Source organism: Merops nubicus, unplaced genomic scaffold, assembly GCF_000691845.1.
Source record: "Merops nubicus isolate BGI_N331 unplaced genomic scaffold, ASM69184v1 scaffold5780, whole genome shotgun sequence".
Taxonomy (NCBI): domain Eukaryota; kingdom Metazoa; phylum Chordata; class Aves; order Coraciiformes; family Meropidae; genus Merops; species Merops nubicus.
Window position 1 is genome coordinate 2,409 of NW_008580756.1, and position 20,092 is coordinate 22,500.

Here is a 20,092-nt window from a genome sequence, read left to right on the forward strand (position 1 = left end):
CAATGACTTTTTTTTTTTCCCCTTGTTTTGTTCATTGTTAATTTATTCTATCAGAAGTGATACAGCAGTTTGCTTAGTCTCATTATTGAAATTGTCTTAATGTATTGCTCTCTTAATAACCTTTCTCACAGTTCTTCCTCGGTCTTTTCCTTACAATACAGAAAGCAAATCTGCAAATACAATACCCCATTAGTCAGATTGATTCTAAGTCATTAATGATGGTTAAATACAAAGCAAGAATAAACAAATATACCCCTTCAACCATTTTGTTTCCTTCCAGAGACCTCTTCATAGCCTTTTGAAAGTTATATAATTTCTAATATAAATGTTTCATCTCATCACAAATAGGTTAATTCTGATATAATATGATTCAAGATCAAAGTTTCTATAAAACAAAAGCATGATTTTACTAAGACAAATTATTTCTGCTATTTTTATATTTATTTTTTATTATTTTGATCTTTATATGGTGCAAACTAGATAATTGTTCACTGAAACACAAATTGTTATTCCAGTCAGAGAGTTCACTTGCTCTATACATCCAATCCTTTTAATTACTTGATGGAAATAAGCAGCTTCCTTTCCCTAGCACTTCCTGAATGAAATAACATAAAATCTATACTTCATATCAATGTTTCATATCATATTATTAGAAATCTGTCAAAGAAATAAGGACATGCAGTTTTGATAATAGTAAAACTGGCAAGTAAGAGCATCACTTAATTCAGATATTATTGTTAAAGAAGGAAGAAAACAATAACTTGCACACAAATATCTTAGATAACTATCTAATAGAGTCCCCACGTAATGAAAATTCAAGAAGACTCACTGTCAAAACACTTGTTAACTTCAGTGTCTCAGGATGGGATCAGAGGAGACAGAATCCTTAATCTTTTTTTTTTTAAGAAATGGATAACAGAATTTGAATTGGTAGGCTTTTTACATGTCTTCATTCACATGTCCACAGTCTGACTTTAAGTCAAAGATTAGAACTTTATTATTAGTGAATGGTCCTTTTCAGAGATTTTTAATAGCACAATTTTCAATCTTTCCTCACTTAGGAAAAAGCAAGAAAAAATAGAGAACTTCTGACTGCAGGTTACTACTGTGAATAGAAAAAGTACTACTTAATGCTACAAAGTATAAAAGTTTGGGGTTTTTTTAATGCAATGGATGGTAAAGAATTGGATGTTTAATGAGAGAGGACTAATTTTCTGAAAAGTAAAATAAAAAAATGCTATAGACCTTTGCATCAACAAATAAGAATCATGCGTGGACTTTAAAGTCTGCCTTTTTCACTTAAAAATACAGGAAGAAAAGAATTATTGACTGTGATATGCAGGTCACAGAGGAAGAGAGATGAGAGGAAAATTAAATGGAGAAATTTCCCTGATAGATTGGGTAGTTGTCTACATTTTATATATGCATAAATAAATAGTGTGTGAAAAGAAGTGGAAGTCTGAGTTGCACATCCCTGTTGGAGTGATATGTTATCTTTTGTTTTAAAATATGATTGGGTAGTTGTCTACATTTTATATATGCATAAATAAATAGTGTGTGAAAAGAAGTGGAAGTCTGAGTTGCACATCCCTGTTGGAGTGATATGTTATCTTTTGTTTTAAAATATGGCTCACTCTTAAGGATATATTTCAAAAATGATTCAATCAAAGATTAATTAATGCATGATGGTAACTGTAAATTGAGAAACCTAGGAAAAGAGAATTATAATTAAATATTTTTCTATTTTTAAATGCAAAGTTTGAAATAAATAAATAATGATAACTGTAGAGGGGCTGTATGGGGAATGGAGTGTGCCTGGTGTTTATATAGCAGAGCATGTGTGTTGCAAAGACTGATGTGAACATTGATAAAGAGGGAACTCAAATATGTGGCAGAGAGACAGACAAGAAATTGTGAGCAATAGAAACCAAATTTAGTTGCAGTACAGGTAACTGAACTCACACTGATCAACAGCATGTGGCAAGAAGCAGGAAGCAGCTCTCCAGAGGACGACACCTGCTTGCCTTTGCACTCTAAAAGGTGAATCCCACGTTATTTCACATATTTGCATCCCAGGCTAAACTAAAAAGAAGGATAAGTCAACAGGCAAATGGAATGGAAGCAGATGACACAAGTGTCACCAACAAATGTTTGTAGAGACAAGAATATATATTTATATATTTGCATTAAAACAGTTCCCAAGATATATCCTTTCTGGGCAGCATGAAAGAAAACATCTGTTGCAGGGAGCACAGAGGCTTTGCATTCAGAAGGTGTTCAATCTTTTATGTGCAATTTGGTCTTTTATGCATATTACGAGACAACTACAGTGGTGCCTCACAGAAGCTGTGTGTCCTTTGTGGGATCTCATATTGGGGTAGGTTATTGGAAGCCAGTAGCCATTACAGGGGTAATTTGAGCTGGGACAGAGTAATGGCACCACACTATGAACCAATAATGGGATACTAATGTTTGTAGTACACTCTTGCAGTGCATAATAATGAAGGGGAAGTATAAGTTTAAAATCAATCCTTAATTACGTGAATGACTTTCTGATTCTGACAAACACTGAAACTTGTCCAGAACTTCAGCACTGACTCACAGTATTTGCAGTATTTCTGCCTTAGGATGCACAGGTCCCTACCAAGCAATTTTGCAGGGCCTGTTTGCTTTAACTTTTATTGAATAAACTTGCCTGAGCCTCTGGGTAGTTTTTCCAATCTCTTAGATTTGCATAGAATTTTACTCCTGTACTGCCAGTGATCTTATGCCATTTGGCAGCATCCACTGCTGTGGTGAACACATCATGATTTCAGCAGAGTGAGAAAGGCAAGGAAAAGGGAAAATTCTGGCATTTTAGGAGGAGTCGGTTTACTTTTGACCAGTGTGAAGAAACAGACACTTAGCTGATGAAAATTATTTTGGTAAATATCCTCTAGTGTTTCAGGTGGCAAATATTGTGAACCTCCTCAGCCTGGGTCACAGCTGACTACAGGACAGCTTGCATGGGGAAGGCAGTGTTTAAATCAACCTGTTGCATTAGATCCAGTGTGGATGACACCCACAGAGAATGCTGTGGATGCAGCTCTTTTCAGCTCCTCAAAGGCCTGAATGCATCAGTCATATGTAGGGGAGGAATTCTTAAAATAAACAAACATATGGAATGATGAACTCTGCCATGGTATTTACCCACTGGCCCAAATTCTCTTTTCCTGCACAGTGGCATCAGTCGGAGTTTATAGTCACGTAAATGGAGAGTGAAGTTGGGCTCCCCAACATTAAATTGTAAAATCTCTTCTTTTATTTCTGTTTGTGGTTCTGTTTTAACGAAAATGTTTTCTTTTTTTTTTAGGAACTTATTTTTAAGAACAATGTGTGAGACTTTTGCGTGTGCCCTCAGGTTCAGCTGTACCAACTTCATAGTCCATTAAGCTAAATGTTCCTGCTATTTTTTAATAATTTTATAGATGTGATGCAAGGGTTAGAGAACTCTGCCACATATCTAGGAAACATTAAAATCTGAAGAGCACAGATACTGCCTGTAGAGCATGTTCATCAGCCCATGTCTTCAAACAACTGTGGCAGCTGACAGACTGCTTGCTGGGCTCTCACAGCACAAAGGAGATGGGAGCTGAGTGAGGCAGGAAAACAGCAGCAGATAGAAAACTGCCCGTTCGGCATCTCATGCTTTAAATACTTAACTCTGGAACTTCATTCAAATTGTTATTTTAAGTGCCTCTGCTGAAGTCTTTGTAGCTTCCTAGAAATGAATGGAAACAACTTCTAAATGGTAATCTTTATGGACCAGTTATTATTATATGAATGAGTTTTATTTTCCTAGAGAGTTACATTCTCTTGCTCTCAGAATATATATTTATTATCAGTCCCTCCTCAATTTGTTATTGACTGCCTGCTCACAGGTCAGGTCAACCAATTCAATTTTTTAATGTCCAATCATGAGTTTAGGTCATTTAATTTAGGACAATTAAGTAAGTTGCTAGAAATTTCACCACACTCCAGGTCAATTCATTAAGTTTTATAATTCTTCTGAAGTTTAAATTTAACACTTTTCTGCTGAATTACAACTCTAATTAATTATCTTCTATGCTATGCATCAAAAGGACTCTTCTTCTCCTATCTTAACCTGCTAATAAATAGCAGTGTTTATAAAGAGGAATGTGCCAGATCCTCATTTGCACTAAGGCTTTTCACAAGAAATGACAGAAAAAGAGGGCTAATAGGGATGTAAAATGCTTTGACTCCAGTTTTAAAGACCCCTCTCTACCAATATAAGGGACAGTTATTTTGACAGTGTCTAAATTAGCAAAGATCTAAGATTTTGTGAGTAGAGAAGCGAATAGGTGATGAAAGGCAAATCCTAGCCCTAGGATTTAGAACCAATTAGATGTATATAAACCAGTTTTTGTTTGACACACTCTTCATATATTAGAATAGGAAGAGATCTTTTCTCAGTATCCCTAGGGACATGCCTAACTCTCTCCTTGTGGGTAAGGCTTTTTAAGGTTCATACTTTTTCTTCCACCACCTACACTGTTTTTGAAGGCCAGCCTTAGCAGTTACATAAATTGAAGGGAGGGGAAAGAGAACAGGGTTATTTTTTGTTTCTTTGACAAACAGATATTTCCAGAAGCACGCTGACATTTCATCATCCTCTGGACTCTTCTGTTCTGAAAGATGGGCTATATTTTGCGGGTGATTGCTCCCAATACACAGAGTTACAGCTTCATTCCTGTCCTGTATTAGTTTAAGCATATAACCTTTTTGTCCTGAATGAAATTATTATGAGCTGTTTTGAATGCAAAGGGGGAATGAGCAGTGAGCAGAACTGTCCAAGGCACATACATGCACAGCTACTTTTCCTTGACCTAAAAAACACAGGAAAATTATAAGAAAGTGATCAGTTTTAATCACAACTGTAATATGACAGAGGCATTGTTGCTGTTCCTGCATTTCTGCAACTACTTTTTTTTTAAATTTATTTTTTTACTACTTTAGTATTCCAATCTTATTTTTCTTCCCAAGAATATATCTAGCTGAACAGCTCCTGTGTGCATATACATTGTCAGGGACCACAGGGGCTCCCTGGGGAGCAGCAGGGCAGGACTTGGCACCCAGGGCCAGTCCCACCACCCCAGCCAGGGCACCAGGGGCAGCCTCAGCCCTGGGCAGTGTGCGCCTCCCTGGGGATGGGGATGGACAGGGGCCAGGATGTCAGCCCATAAATCAGGGCTCATAAAGAAACAGATTAGCAATCCGAGCATCCCAGACATTTGTTAAACTGTAACTCATCTGCTGCTTAAACCTCCAGGTACCTGCCCATCCATCATCAGCTAACTACTCAAATGCCTGCAACCTGAGTACACATCAAATGGTTACACTTTAGGGCTTGTACGCAGAAGCAGTCTCCAGCTGCAGCAGAACATCTGGACAGTCACATTTTTGCCACCTCCCAGAACCCATTTGCTGCTCTGGTTTTCCCTGAAAGCCGAATTCTTTTTTTTTAATGAGGATAGGGACACACCAGTCGTACTGTAGGGGATGGCTCAGTTAATGGTGCTGGAGCTGAGCAGTCGTTCCCCATCACACACCCATGTCTCATGCGTGGCACTGCTGCAATGCAACTGGTTGAAAGGCAGCTGGTGAAGAAAGCACTGTGAGCTGATGGCTAAGGAGAGGAAGGCAAGATCTGTGCTGGGAGCCAATTACTGTTTTGGAGAAAGGGTGGATGAATAAGAGGGAAAGTTTTCTGGGCCAGACAAGGTTGTCAGAACTCAGAAATCCTCTCTTCTTTTTCCTGTTATAAAACTTGATTTTCTTTTGGAAGCATGTTTCTGCTTCCTGCAGATTGCAAGGGAAGAAATTGCAGTTTGTTTCCCATCCCACCCTTATCATCCACCTACTGAGCAGTCTCTGCGTATTTTCATGCCCTTGACTCCATCCTCAAGCCCCCCTCTCACAACCTCTCCCAGATGGCACACCAGTGGTTTCACAAAGTGAATTCACTGGTGTTTCCTACCTCAGGCTAGGAAAAACATGCTCTCTGAGCACACTGCACATGCTTCTGCTCCCCTCAGGACCCTCTGTGGTCACTTTCCCACCCAGGTGTCATGGTGGTGCAGGGAAAGCCCAGGCCCAGCTAGTGAGCAGGGCTGTGAGACCTCTTCTACAGCTCTGCTCTGCAAGCTCATAAGAAGCTGAGATCACTTATTGCCATCACCACCTGGGCCCTGTTTGGTGAGGGTCCATGCATCTGCAGGTGCCTATCCATCTACATGGACATTTTTAAAAACACCTTCTCTGAGGCAGCACCTCAGCAGCTTGCTGCATCTTGAGTGAGTATCGCATGGTTGATACAAGTCACTGTGTGATCTTCTGCTGCCCTCTCTGCACTTCCCACTAGCTCTGTCTTATTTTTGTTCAAGGAGAGACAAAGTTGGCTGCCAGCCCAGATTTGCAGCTGGTGTCTTTAGAAGAAAACTTACAGAGGGAAAAAAAAAAACACAAACCAATACACAAAATAACCCAAATTCCATGTTGAAATTCACAGACTATGCAGTTGGCATCATTCAGGCATATAAGACCTTGGAGACTGAGAAGGAAGCTAAGGTTATAACTACTTTCTCCTGCAGTGGGGAGAGTAGCAGTAGTCACTCTCTCTAGTGGTGTCCGATAAGCTGAGAATCCCGGGTGGGAGCAATGACTTCAGTTACACAGTTCTGCTGTGCAGAGCAAGAGTTAGAACCCGAAAAGGAGAAAGAAAGTAGGAATTTGCTGATGATGTCCTGCAGAGAATACACTATGCCATCGGCAGAAAATATCCCCATTGCCAGAAATACCTCTCTCTTCCACAAAAAAAAGGTCAAAAAAAAGAAAAAAAGGCAGCTCGTTTTCCCACCTGGACTGTATACAAAAAAGCAGAGCACAAAAGGTACAGAGAGGGTGATTCTGCAAGGAGAATACACCTTTTCTACCATTAAGCATTGCACTTGGGTAATATAAGTGGACTTGCAAATGATCAGCACTGCAACAGTTAAAGGTAGTGGTGAGCCAGCAAATTGTTCCAGACATTGTCTTCCATAGAGGCTGAGCAGCCCTCTTTTTCAGGGTTGCTTTTCATGAACTTTGAATCGAATGTCCTATGCAGCCAGTGTGCAGGAAAGTTCTCTCCAGCCACCTACCCCACTACTTTTGCTGGGTGGATGGGGTTACTTGGAGAATTCAGCTGTGGAACATTGAACTGGAGAGACCTTGCCTTGAGTCTCTGTAAAAGTCTGGGTCTCCATTCATCTCAAGTTGTGCCAGGGGAAGTTTAGACTGGTTATTAGAAAAAATTTCTTCACAGAAAGATTTGTAAAGCACTGGAACAGGCTGCCCAGGGAAGTGGGCATCCCTGGAAGTATTTCAGAGAGGAGTAGATGTGACGCTTAGGGACATGGTTTAGTGACGACCTGGCAGTGCTGGGTTAATTGTTGGACTTGATGATGTTGAAGGTCTCCTCCAATCAGAATGATTCTGTGATCTCATAGCTACCAACTGCATCAGAATATTGCTCAGTACTGCTAGGAGTTAAACAAATGGGTAGCTGCAGGACTCCATTTTAAGGCATTAATCCTGCAGCTGGATACCCATGGGCAAGAATCCCATTCATACCAGCAGACCTTTCCCCAACCGTGTGGTCTTGCTTAAAAATAAGGCTGCAGGACTGAGGCCTATGACAAACCATTCTTATCCACAGAATCACAGAATGACAGGTGCTGGAAGAGGCCTCTGGAGATCACCTAGTCCCAACTGCTAAAGTAGGTTCACCTAGAGCAGGTTGCATAGGATAGCATCCAGGCAGATTTTGAATATCTCCAGAGAAAGAGCTTTCTTGTATGGTGTCACATGACAAAACTTCTCAGCTATCACACACCAACCAGAATGTCCAGTATGGGAATAGGTTGTAGGTAAGTGTTTTTTTCTTCTCTTTTGTCTTCTCATGACATGATTTCTGAACTAGCTGATCACACAGTTGATAAGTAAACAATAGAGCAAAATGATTTGGTAAAAGTCAAAGAGGAAGATAGGTAATTAGGAAGATTTGGTGCAGAAAAGCCTGGTTTAGACATGACTTGATTTAACTCACAAGGAGTTTTATGCATTTAAAAATAAAACAGTATGAAGATATCATGATTGTACCCCACACTGTAATAAACAGAACCATTCTAAGGAATACTAATAGAGATTACAGACAACAGCTAATCTTTTTCCATTTATGTTACATTCATGTCAATAGTCTCAGTTCTTGCTTTGTAATTTCCAGTTGTCTTGGGGCAGGAGACAAATATTTATGCCTGACTGTAAAACACAAACCATGCATCTCATGCAAAACAAATAAAAAATTGCTCATAATAGGCATTCTGGGATATCAAGTAAATCAGCAAACACCTATTGCATCAATAATCATTCTTACTGAAAATCCTTGGGTGACTGAAGCACTATCAGGAAAGAGGAAAAAGAAATAACACCCCTTCAGAACTGGGAGGAAGCATCAACCAGATAATCACATAAGCATGTGGATCTCTTAAAAGCCTGGCATCTTACCAGCTGAAAAGAATCCTTTAATAGTCACAGTAAAACCAAGATATGATAATTCTGGACACAGGTCCTGCATAATACTGCAGTTTTACTGAGATCTTCTCAAATCAAGATCATCATGGGATGTGGTACATATCCAAAAACATAAAGCCTACAAGTAGTATATTGCACTTGCATCATAATTAAGGGATGATCCATGAAACTACAGTTTTCTAAGATGAGGTATTCATGGTGTTTAGAAGGTGAGGACCATGATGGCTGCTATGAGGTCAAGCAGGATCTTAGCTCGAGAGCACCAGCTAGGAACTATTCAATGAGCTGGGAACCCCAGTCCACATGTCAGCAGACACTCAAGACAATTATGTGGGGAGGATATATTTAAAGCACCTAGCACCTAAAGATCTTGATACTCTGCAGATACTTGTAGACTGTAGAAAGCTACTCAAATGACTTTCAAAGCCACGGAGAAGCTTTTTGTCCTGTTTTTGACTCCTCCCCTCTCTTCCCCTTTGTGAGAGCTTCAATGTGTGTAGACTTACACAGGGATGTAGAAACCTCCTGTAGACTTTCAGAAACACGGATGTACAGCTAATTTATTGGAAGCCTGCATGCGTAAGAGCTCTTCTCATTTCTGTACCCCACAGAGCAGCACCATCACTTGCCTCCTGCTGGGTTGCCCGTCACAGGCTGGCTCAGGCAATCGCTGTTTACCACAGCGTGAGAATGAGACAGATTCACAAGGAGTATTAAAACATAGCACTTGTCAGACAAACTTGATTATTCCTTTCGGTAAGCACTACAGAATTAGAGGATGAAGGGAACAGGACAGTATAATAATTCCTGTTTTCAATTTCAAGAAACTTTACTTGTAAAATTAATTCAAATTGACTTGGAGTGAAAGTGGGAAACTGCAGATAGAGGTGATTGACACATCCTACTGAGATGAGGGGAAGGGCATAGGGATCACTGCAGAGAAAACATGAGATTTTCAGACACAGGAAAAAAAAAGTTATGTGGCCAAGCCTCAGTAAATGACACAGGGAACTGGAAATCCCTCACCTACACGCCTTTGAAAATCTCTCTTATGTGTTTTATTTTCCATCTTCTCTAGTTATCTAATATAAAATAAGTGGAATGTTCATTAAAGCCAGTTTACAAAAAAAAGAAAAGAAAGACTCTTGAGTAATTAGAAACATAGTGAAAGGTAAAAGTGGTCTGACTAGAAGTAATTGGAACTCTGTGCCGTGTATTTCCAAAGGGCCTAAGTAACCAGGAGAAAGAGATGCTAAATAAAAAAAAAAACAAATTCAGGAGAAGTTGTAGAACTTTGCTATATAAGGAGCTAGTAAAATAGAGTATGCAATAATGAATCCTATATATGGAAACATCCCATCACAGTGCAGGAAGGAAATAACCTTCTTTTCTTCCTCTGTCCTTCCATTACTGACCAAAACTAGAATACATGCATTTGTCGGTATCTCTTTCCCAAGAGAGTATTGAACAGTTGGAAGATGTTCAAGGAGAGTAACAAGACATGTTTGAAAAGGCAAATCTACACTTGCCAGGGAAGTTCCAGGTAATCATTCACTTAAATTTAGTGACTGTAGTCACAAAAATAGAAGCCAACCCTACTTCCTCCTCAGGGACCAAGAGCTGCTTAAATTTTCCACAAGAACATTTCAGGTCTAACATCATAAAACCTGCAAAAGAGCATCTGTTTTTTTCCCCAAAGGCTTAGTTCTGCAAGATGGTGAAACCAGGCTTTCCCTCGGGGAAGGTGTCCTGGTTTAAGTTAGAACAGAACAAATTCTGTTCAATGATTTTACCTTTCAGCTGGGTCTCTTCTAAGCAGCTGCACTTTCTGGAGTTAGCAGCATATTTTCGCAGACAGTGTCTGCTTCTAGAAGGGATAACACTTGATGTTTAGTTACTACCAAGGACCGATATGCAGATGCAGGTCACTGCTAAATCTTTTGTACCAGGCTGCACCTATGGGAGTGGCCAGGACATGTGACCCTAAACTGACCAATGAGGGATCCCATCCCAAATATGTCATATTCAGTATAGAGCTGGGGGATCACAAGGGTCAAGATCTCTTCTTCAATGCCAATTTTTCACAGGTGCTGTGACACTGATTTATCAGCAATTTAAGACTTACTAATAAAATGAGATAAATCAAAGGCTGATTTTAGCAGTGCTTGATATAACAAGTGATTCAGTAAAACAGTGACTTAGTTAGTTAGAGATTCACACTATCTTACTACAAGGTATCTCAAACCAATGTATATATGCATAAACATAAAACATACATACACAGAAATAGTTGACCAGTTACATATGTAGAAATCTATACTCATAAAAGAAAATGCATAAAATCAAACATTAAATAGGTGGAGAGCTGAGTAAAAGAGACTAGTCTATAGTCAAAATTTCCCCCTTTGAGTTTAGAGTAAATACTCACAATGCATCAGTGTCCATCAATGGGCAGGAGTTGAGTCTTGAGGAGGTGTTCTTGCTCAGGTCTTCTGTTGACTTTGCTTGCAGGTGGTCCTAAGAGGCATCCCAGCTCAGGGCAGATGCTGGATGGAGCCCGCTGCAACCCAGAGAGCTCAAACAGTCTCATTTTGGGTTGCTGTTTATAGGGTCTGAGATATCTGAATTTGTCAGGTAGTTTTGCGTTTGGCCTAACTTGAGTGTTGCAATATTCTGGTTTGAAAGTCCAAGACTTGCTAGATGGTTTGAAAGTACAAGACTTGGGGCTCCTTGTACTTTCCATCAGTCGCACGTGCCTGGAACCTACAAGATCTTAGGGTCCTGGTATCCTCCTTCTGAGCCATGACCCAAGTATAAAGGTACCAGGTCATAAGAAGGCTGTCTGATCAACCAAGCTGATAAGGAGGGGAGCAGGAGCCAGGTGCACCAAGGGGGGTACCTCAATGCTCTGGTCCACTGCAGGAAGTAATTGTCATTGTTGTCCCTAGATAACAGGGGAGGCAGGAACCAGGTACATTAAGGGGGTACCTTAATGCTCTAGTACACCTCCTTTCACAGGTATGTTGATGATACAAACTGGCAGGAGTGGCTGACACGCCAGAAGGCTGTGGTACCATTCAGCAAGAGCTGGACAGACAGGAGAGTTGGGCAGAGAAGAAGCTAAAGAAGTTCAGCAAGGGCAAGTGTGGAGTCCTACACCTGGAAAAAATAACCCCATACACCTGTACACATTAAGGACTGACCCGCTGGAAAGCAGATCCGTGGAGAAGGACCTTGGGAGTCCTGGTGGATGAGTTCAACTTGAGCCAGCAGTGTGCTTTTGTACCCAAGAAGGCCAATTGTATCCTGGGGTGCATTAAGAAGAGTGTGACCTGGAGGTCCAGGAAGGACCTCTCTGCCCTGGTGAGACCACATCAGGAGTACTGTGTCCAGTTTTAGGCTCCCAGTTCAGGAGAGATGAGGAACTACTGGAGAGAGTCCAGTGGAGGGCTACAAAGATGATTAGGGTACTGGAGCACCTCTCTTACAAGGAAAGGCTGAGAGACCTGGGCTGTTTAGCCTGGAGAAGAGAAGACTGAGAGGGGATCTTATAATGCTTGGAAATATCTAATGAGCGGGTGTCAAGAGGATGGGGCTGGTTGGTCTTTTCAGTGGTGCCCAGTGACAGGACAGGGGGCAACAAGCACAGACTAGAACCCAGGAAGTTCCACCTCAACATCAGGAAAAACTTCTTTACTTTGAACATGACAGAGCACTGGAACAGGCTGCCCAGAGAGGTTGTGGAGTCTCCTTTTCTGGAGACTTTCAAAACCCGCCTGGACATGTTCCTGTGCAACCTGCTCTAGGTAAGCGTGCTCAGCAGAAGGGCTGGGATTGATGATCTCCAGAGGTCCCTTCCAACCCCTACCATTCTGTGTTTTTGTGAGCTGCTACTTTTCCAACGGATTGATGTGTGGCTCAGGGAGGGGAATTGCACCTTGTATCAAGAATTACACCACCACATGCTTCTAACCCTTTGGGATATTGCAAAATCCACAGTGCCACAGAGGACTATTTTTTAACCCTGTCGTCTTATGCTCATTTCTCAGCTGTATGGCAGGTGTTTAATCACTCAGCAGCCATCTCAACTGCTGATGTCAGAAGCTTACTAATGTAATTCAAAACAAAGGTAGGTAAATTCAGGTTCAAAGTGTCAGTGACTGTTTTCTGCTGCATTGAATCTAATGCTACCTTTGACAGAAAAATGACACCACATGAAACACAGAATTCACCTAAAAAGGAAGAGAAACAAAAAAGGGGTTTTAGTGTCATTGATTGATGGTTTCCATACTTCATTCCAGGCCAAACTAGCAATCTTATAGGGATGAGAAATATTTTATCAGGTGTTTGCTGCTGTCAAAATTTACATTGAAGATCTACAGTATATACATTTATGAAGAAAAGGGTCTTTCAGAAATTTATCATGACAACCTAAGATTTGGGTGCATTATGAACTGATCAATATAAAATTAATAATTGAATAAATGTTAAACAGATAGTAGATAAGGTGTTAGCATTTCAGCAGTAAATGTTGCTTCAAAATGTGAAAAGATTACTTGCTGCTTATTTGTGATCTCCCTTCCTTTTATGTTAATTTAATTTACTTTTTGTTACTGGTACTTGTCTGTTCTTGGCCGACTTCTTGCTAAAAATTACACTGCATTGTAATGAAACACTTAGAACTTCATCTGTGTGTGAAAGATTATATGCTCTGGGATCTCAGAAATAATCCCATCAAGCTATTTCTACATTCCCTTCTTCTGCACATAAAGGAACATAAAGTAACATTGTGAAGAAATATGGGAAATTTAAAAGGCAATGTAACACAGCGATACAGAAAAACCCACTATCTCCATCTGGTCTATGGCTGTTTTTCACAATCCCGTTTCCTTTCTTATTATCCGAGGAGAAAAGGTGGCCCAGCAAGAAGAGGTGGAGCTCTTAGGGAAGGAGAAAAATCCCAAATATTTATTCTCTTCTATTCATCATTAGCTGCACTCACTCCATTTGTGCTTTTCTCCAATGTGCCTTACACAATCTAATGGCCGCAGCTGAGAATTGCCAGGGTGCCAGGCTCCAAACAGATGGGAGCACAGTTGGTGCTGAGTTTCTGGGCACCATTTTTACTCTGTTTTCTCAGAATCCCATTTCACACTGTCACGAACCCAGTTTCAAAGGAGGAACAGTGTGCTACGACAACAGAGGTCTCCATCTTTTGCAGATCTACATGCATGGACACTAGGATTTGGTCCCACATGACAGCTGTTTTCTGAGCAAACAGTGACAATCCAGAAGAGAACTGTCCCAGTTCAGTTACAGTGATGCAGGGTGTACCTCTGTGAAAGCAGGTAGCCACTCCAGCAGCCTGCAGTCTCCAAGAATGAATATACTGTGTAAGCAGTAGCTCTTACAGCTCTTACCTGCACCAGCCTCTTCCAGCTCAGCATCGCCATATCTGAACTGGGATGACCCATTTTGCTGCAGGTGTGGATGGCAAACTGGATTCTGCAGCATCAGCAGCCCGTTTATCGAACAGTGTCTTTGTATCTTGCTTCACTGGATGACTGGACTAAAGTGCTAAAGGGATTTGATGCCCAACAGCCTGAAAGGGAGCATGAGCTGTAGGGTGATGTGACTTTGCCTTCCACCTTGTGCGTTATGGTGTCTCCTCACCAGCAGTGCTAAAAGTTACCCAAACCAGCAATATTCCAAGTCTGCCCAGCTTCCCCCATCATTTCCCAGTGTGAAGACTACAGCTGGGTATGTGCCTTCAAGCAAGGAGCAGATGCTCTTATAAAAAAGTGACTGCATGAATGTCCATAGAAAAGAGAGGGGTAAAGAGGAAAATACAAAACAGGCTGAATATTTCTTCTATATAACAGATCCTGGAAAAGAAGAAACTGAAAACAGCCTATAATAAACAATTTGAAGTAATGGCTGAAGTGCATTTTTATGGTGAACCATACTAGTGATGAGATCCTGCAAGAAGCTAAAGGTTTCTTCAGAATTTCTCAGCATCTCAAAGAGCTTGGTTCAGGACATGAGTCACTCATACAGGGAACCCAATGTTGCCTTCTCATTACCAAGTATACTAAATTGGGTTTTCCACCTCCAATAGGAAGTATGTTTTTGAATATCATTACTTGAACAAAGACAACATTACCAAGTCAAATGATTTTGCATAAGCACTTGTTTTTTTTAAAGAAGGCCACAAAATGCTTTTTCTATAAAAGGCTTTTTATATAATTTAACATTTTTAAAACTCATTCAAAGTTAATCAAAGTGAATTTTAAAATTCTGTTTCAAAATTAATTTCAATTATTCCAAGATTGGTAAATTTTTGTTAGTGTAGGAAGGTCTCAGAAACATTCCTTCAGTAATGAACTGTTTAGTCCACCATGTGATTCTGATCTTTGTTCACACATCTTAAAGGTGTAAACAAAATTGTATAGCAAAACTGTCTCTCTATTCCCCATCTGTTCAGTTAGAACAATAAAGTGTATAAAAATTGATGCATGTAACATCCATTATGAGGTCTTAAAATTAACTTTTATAGAGAATGAACGCAGGCAATGACAACAGTATTTTTGCAGCAGATTCTGATACATTAGTCGTGTGAAATATTAGCTTTACTGAGAGACTACACATGAAGGATAATTTGTTTTATTTTTATCAGCTCCTAATTTTAAAAATAATCTACAATATAGCATTCTATATTGCTGAACATGTTAAAAATAAAGAACTCACATGAAAACCATAAAGTGATATGTGTACCATGTTGAATTCCTAATTTGACCATGATTTAAGGGACTGTGTTCATTTAGAAATACATTTTGAACACAAAATCATTCCATTTTTTATAAGAATTGCTTTCCTTCCAGAAATATGTTTTATTGTGATGGTTCATTTTCATTTACATGTGTTCATTTGCAGCCACTCCACCCATTTTCAAAAAAAAAGTAGAAAGTGAACAGACCTATCAGCTTTGCCTCTGTGCTTCAAAGTTCATGGAACTCCTAGAAGCTATGCCAAGGAACATGGAGGACAGAGACAGGACACGATACAGCCAGCCTAGCTTCACCTAAGGGCAAGTCCTGCCTGACCAAGCTGGTGGCATTCTATGATAGAGTGACTACATCAGTGGACAAGCAAAGAGCTCTGGATGTCATTTGTCTGGACTTCCGTAAGGTATTTGAACAGCCCCCCACAACACCCTTCTCTCTGAATTGGAAAGATAGGGATTTGATGGGTGAACTGTTTGGTGGATAAGGAATTGGTTGGATAGTTTTATCCAGAGGATTGTGGTCAATGGCTCTATGTCCAGATGGAGATCAGCGACATGTGGTATCCCTCAAGTGTCCGTACTGGGACCAATGTTGTTTAATATCTTCATCAATGTCATAGTGAAATCGAGTGCACCCTCACCAGGTCTCCAGACGACACCAAGCTGCATGGTGCAGTTGACACAACAGAGGAATGGCATGTCATCTATAAAGGGACCTAGACAAGCTCAGGCTCATGAGGTTTGGCAAGGCCAAGTGTAAGGTCCTGCACCTAGGCTGGGGCAATTAGGGGGTGATGGGATAGAAAGCAGCCCCGTGGAGAAGGACTTGGAGGTATCAGTGGATGAAAAGTTGAACATGAGGTGGCAATGTGTGCTTGCAGCCCAGAAAACCAACAGAGCTGCAACCGGGCCGCATCAAAAGAAATGTGGCCAGCAGGTCAAGGGAATTGATTCTAGTCCTCTACTCTGCTCTGGTGAGACCCCACCTGGAGTCCTGTGTCAAGCTCTGGAGTTCTTTGCACAAGAAAGAAAAGAAGCTGTTGGAACAGGTCTAGAAAAAGTCCACAAAAATGATCAGAGGGATGGAACACCTTTTCTATGAAGAAAGTCTGAGAGAGTCAGGGTTGCTCAGCTTGGAGAAGAGAAAGCTCTGGAGAGGCCTTTCAACAATTAAGGGGAACTTATAAGAAAGATGGGGACAATCTTTTTAGCAGGGCTTGTTGCATCAGGACAAGGAATGATGGTTTAAAACTAAAAGAGTAGACTTAGATTGGGTATAAGGAAGAAATTTTTTACATTGAAGGTACTGAAACACTGGCACAGTTTCCCCAGAGAAGTGGTAGATGCCCCATCCCTGAAAACATTCAAGGTCAGGTTGGATGGGGCTCTGAGCAACCAGTTCTAGTTGAAGATGTCCCTGCTCACTGCAGGGGGATTGGACTAGATGACCTTTAAAGGTCCCTTCCAATGCAAACCCTTTTAGGATTCTATGATTCTGTGATAAATATTGTCATAGTTATAACTGTAAAACATAACCCTATAAAACTTGAAATTAATATAAGAATCATAATTGGAATACTGAAAGGAAGAATGCAGACTTTATTATTTGCATTCCTTTTTTATATTTAAGAATGACAAGTGTCAGTATTTTGGTCCTTCTTTCCAGAAAAAACCCTTGTGTTTTAAAATCATAAAGTTCAATTGGAGTGGAATTTTAATGTACTGACCACCTCCACTGAAGTCAAATAAAAGGCACAGATTCCCATGGTAGACTATTCCTGTGTGTAACAAAGCAAATAGCTGGAAAGAAGATAAAAAGAAGACTACAATGGAAAAAGAAAAAGCAGCAATCATAGAAAAGTAAGAAAAACAAAAGACAAAGGTGAGCAATCAAAATTTCCATGTACTTCTAATACACAGTTCTCTTGTAACATCTGGGAATATCCTACCAACCTTAGCCATCTAACCACCCACAAGCTCCCCTGTTCCACTTAATGGCTCAGCTTGCTTTCTCTCTAGTTACAAGCTGGAATCTGAAAACTGTAGATTAATAACCATATAGATAGGGTTGGAGCTGGGGGAACTGGATGAAAAGTGTGATGGGAATTAAAGAATATGACCAAAGGATTCACAGGAGCCATTGTTTTCTCCCAATCCGTCTGTAACACGTCCCAATTTTTCACTCTGAAAGGAGGAGGACAGCATACACTGTGCAATTCCAAAACCAATACACTTCATCTTTAGATGCCAGTGTAGTTGCTAAGTAACAGCAAAGTAGTTTATCTGCCACATCACTCACATGCCTTGTGAGCACGTAGAAAGTGGTTATCATAAAACTTATACTGCCCGTATATTAAGGTATGTATTAAGATAATATTCTGTTCTCCTCAAGAATTAATTAAAAAATGCTCTGAGAAATTTTAGGTAGTATGTTAAATAAAAAAAAAAATAAATCTAAAAGCTCATTAAAACATCTACGTACAGACAAGTTGAAATGGATGAACAGGTCAAACAATCACCTATGCATACCTCAGACAGGTATTTCCTGGAATACTGAGAATAACTAGGGAGTCAAACCAAATCTCCAAACTCAATGGTAAGGTTCAAGATGCTGTGTGAAGGTATGACCCCAGATGGAAATTTAGCCTAAACAAAGGTAACAGAAAACAGCCAAAGGTGTGAGAAGTGCAATGAAAACAGATTCAACAGGTTAGAAGAAAACTCAGTATGAGATTTTCAAAAGCTCTCAATAAAAGTCTAACTTCAGACTAAATAAAAACAGAATCGTATTCATTGGAGTTTCATAAGTCATGGTTGAATAGTTGGAAATTTCTTCAGGTGAAGAGTAGGAAGCCAAAGTTTAAAAAAAGAGAGAAAGCAAATTCTAAATGTGTCTAAGAAGCAAGAAACTTTCAAAAGAAGGAATGGGTCTCTTGGACATCAAAGAAAGAAGCAAGGAACATAAGGATAGAGCTCAAAGGAACATAAGGGTAGAGCTCAGAAGCCAAATGATTTCACACTGAACTGCATCAGTTCAGCCTATATGTACCCCACATATACTCCTTCAAGTTACAAAAATGCTGTCAAAAGCTGAAACGTTAAAGCCAGTTGATTAATTGAGTAGAAAAGTAACTAGCTCAATATAGGTTAAAAGAAAAGTGAATGATGTCATTGAGCTGTTATCAAAAGTATTCATGAAGCCTGTTAGGAAGACTGAAAAGTAACACAGGCTTTAGGAATAACCCTGGGAATTACAACACAAGATGTTCTCTTTAGCTAAACAGTCAAAATTACCATCAGATGTAAGACATCTCCTCTGAGATAATTGTGTGTTTCTGGCTACGGAATACTTATAGAATATTCCTTCTAAATGTGTATGTGTATGCTTGTGTGTGTGCATACAGTTATAATTCAAGTCTGTAGGAACTCAGCATCTCTCTTGCAAACTCCAGCAGGCCTTATCAACTCCAGCTATGGCTGTCTGAACCACGGTTTTCTTCCTGATGGTATTGTAATGAGAGAAGTACCGATCTTCCTGTGTCTGGGCCGAGAAAATAGCTTTGTCATATAGAGCTGACTACTCATAGAAAACTTGCATTTGCAGATGTAGTGCACTGTGCTATGGTATGTAAAACCTTCTATTTCTAAGCTGCTATTTGTGAACTTGTCCAAATGGAGCTGCTTTCCGCTCCATTAGTAAAACTACTCAGTTTTTCAGTTCATTTCCTGCTGCTTCTTAGTGTAACTTTCTTCCTTTTGGTGGGTCTGTGTGGTGGTTCCAATTAAATGGCACTACTCTAAATATTTTTGGTGAAATACTGAAATATCTGTTTTGGTTTGTTTTAGCAGAGTAGTTATGAAAACATTACACAAAAAGTAACAATTTGCTTGACTCTTTTTAAAAAAGAGGATATAACAATAGCCAAGAAAATCTACCAGATGGTTCTTTTAATAAATACATTAAAGTCTCTTTTATTTTTCTCCAATTTTAGTGACTAACAACAGAAACTTTCAGACCACCAAACCAGTTTTCACAATCTGCCATAAGTTTGCATTTCACAGAAATAATCCTGACAAGCACTAATAGATGAATGTTGTTGGTGCAATAATAAAACAGTATAAGGCATATTTACACCATCCTTACATACAGATCACTGTACACACAAAAAAATCACAGATCCAGAACAAAGCAAATTCAATCCCTTAGATGTTTTACGTTTATGGGCTTGGTATCAAACAAATAATTCTCCAAGCAACAGACAACCTCTTGTTCTTGTGTGATTTATTTGTAACATTGTGCTCATGCAAAATAGGTATTTGCTTTATTGCATTAACATTGAAAGAACGCTGAGAATTAGTTGTGAAACCAGTTCAATCAAATCTTAAACCCTGTTTCTCTTCATCCATAACAAGTCTGAGTCATTTTTATTGGTGACATAAAATGAGGCATTAACTGATGATTGAAATTTTTATTCAGTAAGTTCCGAAACAATAATGAAGTTCAACTGACTACAGCTTGAAAACCATCTTTCTTAACCATGCACTTTTTTCTTCGCTATTATGAGGTGGTTTAGATGAGATGCCTTTTGTATTTTTAAAGTTTCTATCTTTTTATATATATTTTTAAAGAAACCATGTACTATCCAACATCCACTGTTCACACAAAGATAAGCGGCA